Consider the following 7,233-nt stretch of genomic DNA (forward strand, 5'->3'; position numbering starts at 1 on the left):
TTCATCATAAAATCATTAGAGTATGAACAAAAATGGCCACTTATTTCTATTTGCAAAGGCTCTTTGGTATTTGGATAATGATTTTCTCACATGTAAATTCTTATGGTGAGTATGTTTTTCTTTAACAATATTTCTGGATTATTTTCGATTAAATTTGCAACTAAATTTCATATTTGAAAAATAATAATAGTTTAAATCTAGAAACCTTAATCAAATAAAATATCATAAAAAAAGAAAACAAATTACAAGAAGACAATTTGAATACCATTTGAACCCACATATCAAAAGGAAAATCTATAGATTAATGTAGGGTGACCCCTTTCGCTTAAGATGAATTGTTACATCATTATGAAATCAGGGTAAATAAATTCCAAAGAAAAAAGTATTTTTGTATCCATTAGCTAAAGCATCTCGGAAGACTTTTAGACAATACCATTATCTTATTTGTATAATCATAAAATATTGTTATAGTTAGCTTCTTAATAATCCATCTAATAAAATACTTGAAATCAACGAGTTTCTTTAATCTAGCATTGAAAGGTTCTAACACTTATTATAAAAAAAAATCTCTAGATAAAGAGATTAAATTTTTTATGCATTTTCTTCTTCACAGAATTCATGATAATAATGCACGTAAAAAAAGAAGTTATTTTATATACACAGTGTTTGTCAGAAATGTGAATGAGCATATCAATGCTTCATTATCTTGTTTTCTTAATCAACAGTTACGTTTCAGGATAATTAAGGAATGAAGCTTATTTTAACTTATGTTACACGATATAACATAACTTGGGACAGTTTACGCTTTATAAACCGCGAAGCGGTTTATAGAAAGCTGAAACTGCCCAAAGTTATGTTATATCGTATGACATAGGTTAAAATAAGCTTCATTCTATATAATTTAATTTCAGTGTAGACAATAAGACATTTTTTCCTCCAATAATGGCTTCAAATTGAGCATATTTTATAAGTAACGTCAAGCGGAGTAATACGTTTTTGACGTAACTCATTGTAACGTAGGCAACTTATGTTATACGATATAAACGAAATCTTTTATCTAATCAAATAATGTGTTACAACTAAAATTAAATTATTCTGAAATGACGGATATTCATGGATTTTTAAGAACTTCAATGTTTGGTACATTTTTGGAAATTAAATTTCTTAAAATTAAAATAAGATTAATGTAATACCGTAAGGTCGTATGAATTAAATCTAAACATATTTCAAAGTTTTGTATATCAGTATATATTGAATATTAACATTTTTATTATGCTAATGAATCTTGGTATTTGGCATATCCAAGGAGGACAGAACTGTTGTCTATCAGCGTATCCTGTGTTTGGTGTTTTCCTTGCTAAGTTTTCTCCTTTTTGGAGTAGAAAATATTACTGTAGATTCCCAAATATATGCGAGGAATTAATTATCACGTAATTTCACGAGAAGCAACACTTAAAGTTACTCTTGTTTTTTGGTGCTGAATTGTATGTAAAATCTTTACATCAAACCTCTACTCGCAAATTATTGTTCGACGTCTAAGGGCTATTCGCGAAGTAAAGTACTCGCGTTAAATGAGGAATCTACAAAAATATAAAACATAGCAAACTAATTAAAAAAAACATAAATTCAATATTGATAGTGTAAAAATACGTTAAATGATTTTACTACCACTTTAATCCCAAATATGATGCTGCTACGTTTAAGGTCAATTGCCACAAAGTTTTACAAACTTTTTTCGTAAAAAATATTGAAAAGCTGATGTTAAATCAATACTAGTGAGTTAAAGGAATAAATTTAGCCATATAAAGTATATGTTTCTTCTAGATTTTTCTAGAGATTATCCTCTAGATTGATAAAATATGCATAGAGCTGTTAGATGAACTGCAAAAAGTAGGGATTTTCAACATCATGATTAGTTCAGAACTTTTTATTATTCAAGGAATATGATATTTGCATCTTTTACAACCAAAACAAATATATACTTATGTATGCATTCAGTTTTTTTTTTTTTTGTTAGTTGCAAGTGCCGTTAAAAGAGATGTTGATTTTTTTAATGCGACATATTTATAACTTTAAAGAAATATTCTGTCTTTTTCGATTAATCCGTTTAAAATGAGATTCACAGAGCGTTGTCTCATGTTTGTTATCCCTCATCATTGTAGATGTATATATATTTTCAGAATGCGATGAGGGAACATATGGATTGTTCTGTGAGCATTATTGCAGTGGTCATTGTGCAAGAGGATTACCGTGCAACAGAGACGACGGAATATGTCTTGAAGGGTGTGCAGATGGATGGATGAATTCTAAATGTGACAAAAGTGAATCTCCACATTTTTAGATATAAAGAAGGAAAATTGAAAGCTAATTTATACATTTCGATATATCATTTCTTTGCATTAAATAAACATTTTCAAAAATATATATATTAAGACTTATATGAAATAAGTTTTATTTCAGATAAAAAAGATTTAATATTTCACTGTAATGTTATACAATTGGGTGCATTTGTAGAATGCAAGAATGGTTTCTACGGTAGAAACTGTAGTCTTCCTTGTGGACATTGTTCTAAAAACGCAACATGTGATCACGTGACAGGTTCCTGTCCTCATGGTTTTTGTGAGCCAGGTTGGAAACATACAAATGAAAAACTATGCAATCAAGGTACATCCTTTTTAGCCATTTGTCTTGACTGGTGTCTTGTCATAGCTGACAATAAAGATATGATCCCTTTTACTTCCTATTTGTATAATTACATGTATATCATATAACACTACAGGAAGTGTCCTTCTGTCCGACACGCTTTACCACCTTAACATTTCCTGCATCAATATATCTGCCCTTATTCTTATATGTAAATACGACTTATTATTCTTTCAAGTATACGAAGGTTGTTCATTAAGTTCCTGGACAATAGCGTTTTTGACAAACTGAAGGGTCCTAGATATACTTATTGTACACCAAAATATTTTTTATGAAAATCGAAATCAAAATAGTTTGGTTTTGATTGTTTGAGTTTAACATTCTTGTAAAAATCGAGGTCCTTAAAGATCGCAGATATAGAGTGCATGGCCAAGGGTAAAATGCTATTAACTTTAAAATAAAGTTTTAGGATTAAAATGATTTTTTTCCTTATTAAACAAGTTAAGACCTAAAGAAAATGTGTCGCAAATAAAGCAGCTGTCGTCATTTTTCGGATAGCTAAAGTATCGATTATTGAACGAATAGTGAAAATATTCAAAAAAAAAAAAAAAAAAAAAAAAAAAAAAAACCAACAAGAAATATGTTTCTAAAATTGAAAAAAAAAGAGACGTTGCCCATCGGAATGGAACAGCGTCCAATCATAAAATTATGTTTTAATATTTTTGAAATGACGTCAGAGACAAAATAATAATCAAATACCTGGGATTATTTGGAATATATTTAGTTCATTAATAGAGTATATGATTTTTCAACGGGTTTATGCAATATGGGAGACACTACAAGAAGTGCAAAACCACTATTATTAGATGAAAATATGACATCCCTATTCATGATGTTATATGATAATTATAGCGCATCGTCGGACTGGAATACAGGTATATTAAGGCAGTACCCAGATTATTTTTCGGCGAATTGAGACTTTTTTCGTAAAATTTAACATTGATAAATCGGAAAAACCATACATAAAATATTTACTATTATTATTCATTGTATAGACATCATTGAGTCTTAGACTAAAAGAAGCACTCCACTACGGCGTCATCACGTGACGTCTATAAATACTGTAGATCACTAAATTTTTGCGACACCTTATTTTCGCGAGATAGTCATTGACTCATTATTAGCGAGACATAAATTTCACGAATTATTGTTATTCCTCTAATATAATCTTAAGGAATACTATTATACGCGAGAATGAAATTTTGGTGAGCTCAGTGTCTCCCGAAATTACGCGAAAATAAAGTTCTCGCGAATAAAAAGTGATTTACAGTAGAAAAAATGCCTTAACGAAAAAGTGAAAAGTACAACACTACCCCAGGAATAATTTATTTATTTTTGTGAAAATAATTATGTGAAAACATCACTGGGTTATGAAAAATTCTGCTAGAATCCTACTCTCCCAAAACAGAAAAAAATATCATTCCAAAGTTTTGCATGAAACCTTACCAAAATTTTCACATTTTGTACATATAATCAAGGAATTGTCATCAATTCATGTTAATCACATGATTCTAGCAGCACTTTCCAAGTACTATAGGATCCAAACTTTCGATACAAAGTTATGTTTCAAAGTATGCGGCCTAGTGTTGAACTTTTTTTGTTAGAACGACAGAGGAAAGGCTGATCGAGATTTCAATACACTGCCTTTGTTCATTATAAGAATACATGATAAGTATAAATCAGCGTACCTGATTCTTAATCTTTAATTCCTTATGAATCACATATGACCTTCACGGTATATGCTTTAAAACTCCCATTTCATATATTTGTTTAAATGAATTCTCGTCAGGTTTAATTTTCACTCGGCAAATATTTGATCAATAGTTATGACGTCATGGGTTTGGTATTTAACCACTGTGATAAATAATAAGCTATTTATACCATCCAAAAACGACAGATTTAGTTTATATTATGTTTTTGAATGAATCCATTCACTTCTTGGACCTGAAATTAAACTTTATATATAGCTATTAAGAAATCATTATTTCTAAAGTTCACGTCATACAGCTTACTATGACGTCATACTGTATAGGCAAGTAGGATATCTGAGTGCAGCGTTAACATACCTGCGAATATGAAGCCTGAATATTCAGAGCTTTTATACTGATGACGCTCGTATCTTATCGTGTATTGTTTTGAATTTTAAGAATATACTCAATTATGGTGTTTATGTAATAATTATCCACACGTTGGCAGTGTTGCATAATAAAGACAAAATTACATGTGTCTACGAACATGTGATAAAACTTTTAAGTCCATATCTTCAACGTCAATATAAAACTAGCAAAACGCCAGGCTTGGCTGTGTGGCTTGCATACATAAAGTGTTTTTTATTTATAACGTTCATTACATACTGTGTGCTGTTTAAATTATTATACATGTACTAACCCATGGGATACAATAAGATATCGTGAACGATTGGCAGTATGGTAATTATTAATCAGTTATAGAATTTCTCTACTGACATTATTAATAACCTTGGTATGCATGTATGATATCTTTGCATTTAGAACCCTAAATACGCAACGATGTTAATACTGTTCAAAGAATTAATATGCATTGAAACATCATTTTATTTTGGGCTAGATTTTATTTTTCAATATGCAATATAAGTATGAATTTGCAGTCAACTTGTCATCAGAGTTTAATCAGGTATTATAATAAGGCATCTTTGTGATGTCACATGTCTTTGTTGATCACGTGACGGACACTTATGAACTATCATCTGAATGTACAAAAATCGCACAAAAATAGTTTAAAATGTTTGTTACAATATCGAATTCACCGTGATCTTTGGTACATATAAAGTGCTGGGGGCAAGTCTGAATTTTACTTCCTAAGAAAATATTTCACGAGAAATTCAACTTTCCCACATACAAGGCGGTATTTTCACAATTTCTCGCACTTTATGCAAAATAGGATAAATAACATACAAACCCCCAGCGAAATTCAGTTAGAGGACATACTTCTCTAGTAAATTCACACAGAATATCTTTAATTTATCCTTATTAATCACTTGTGCCAGTCTAATATATACACGATTAATAAATTACATCTATGTCTACGGACGTGTTAGAGGAGCATTTCACATGCATTTTTGTGTTATTGTGTGAATATGTGCATATTGGATACGCGAAAGGAATACCAATATTAATTGCAAATGTTCAACATCATAATAGCACATTAGAGCAGCTTAAAATGCACTTGAATCAAACAACAATGCCAAAAAAATTCATGTCATATGAAAAATATGTAGAGTTATGACACTTTCCCCGTCATTTTAGCTCAAGTATGCAGTGTCTTGACGACATATACTATTATGACGTCATATCTAGGTAATTCAGAGAAGTTACTACAGTTGGAACAGTTTGATATTTTACGGACAGCCAAATCATAGCCGCATACATACAAGTTCTGGAAGTAATGTTTGAACTTTCATACTATATTTAGCCTCGCTAGATTTCTACAAAATGCACATTTTTTTCTGCATTTGTACAGCATAAATGAACGCCACAACCATTCGCTTGTCCGATATGCACATATTCACACAATAACACAAACAATAATACATGTGAAATGTTCCCCTTACGCATCCGTAGACAGAGTTGAAAATTAGACTGGCACAAGTGATTAATAAGGATAAATTAAAGATATTCTGCATGAATCTACTAGAGAAGTATCTCCTCTAATTTTAAAGAAGTCTTCTGTTCTTTCGATGAATCCGTTTAAAATGAGATTCATTGAGCGACGTCTCATGTTTGTTATTCCTCATCATTTTACATGTACATGTATATCTTTTCAGAATGCGAAGAGGGAACTTATGGATTGTATTGTGAGCATTTTTGCAGTGGTCATTGTGCAGGAGGATTGCCGTGTAACAGAGACGATGGAATATGTCTTGAAGGGTGTGCAGATGGATGGATGAATTCTAGATGTGATAAAGGTAAATCTTCACATTTTTAGATATAAAGAAGGAAAAGTGAAAGCTAATTTATACATTTCGATATATTATTTTCTTGCCTAAAATTAATAATTTGAAATAAAATATGCATTAAAACATATGAAATGAGATTTATTTAAGATTAAAATGATTTGATATTTCACTGTAATGTTATATAATTGTATGCATTTGTAGAATGCAAGAATGGTTTCTACGGTAGAAACTGAAGTGTTCCTTGTGGACATTGTTCTATAAACGCAACATGTGATCACGTGACAGGTTCATGTCCTCCCGGTTATTGTGAGCCAGGATGGAAACATACAATAGATAACCGATGTGATCAATGTAACTTACAAAATATTTTATTTTGCTTAATATTTTCAATAAAAATTATATCTTTTTTTTTAAATTTCAGAATGTGATGATGGAACATTTGGATTGTATTGTGTGTATAAATGCAGTGGACATTGTGCAGAAGGATTGGCGTGTAACAATGTCAACGGAATTTGTCGAAGAGGGTGTGAAAATGGATGGATAAACCACTGATGCAATGAAAGTAATGTTAGAAACTAGATTTACGTAATTTATGA

The sequence above is a fragment of the Saccostrea echinata genome, unplaced genomic scaffold (genome assembly GCF_033153115.1).
Source record: "Saccostrea echinata isolate AGI-Se365-2 ecotype Australia unplaced genomic scaffold, CSIRO_AGI_Sech_v1 ptg000018l, whole genome shotgun sequence".
In the NCBI taxonomy this organism is placed as follows: Eukaryota; Metazoa; Mollusca; class Bivalvia; order Ostreida; family Ostreidae; genus Saccostrea; species Saccostrea echinata.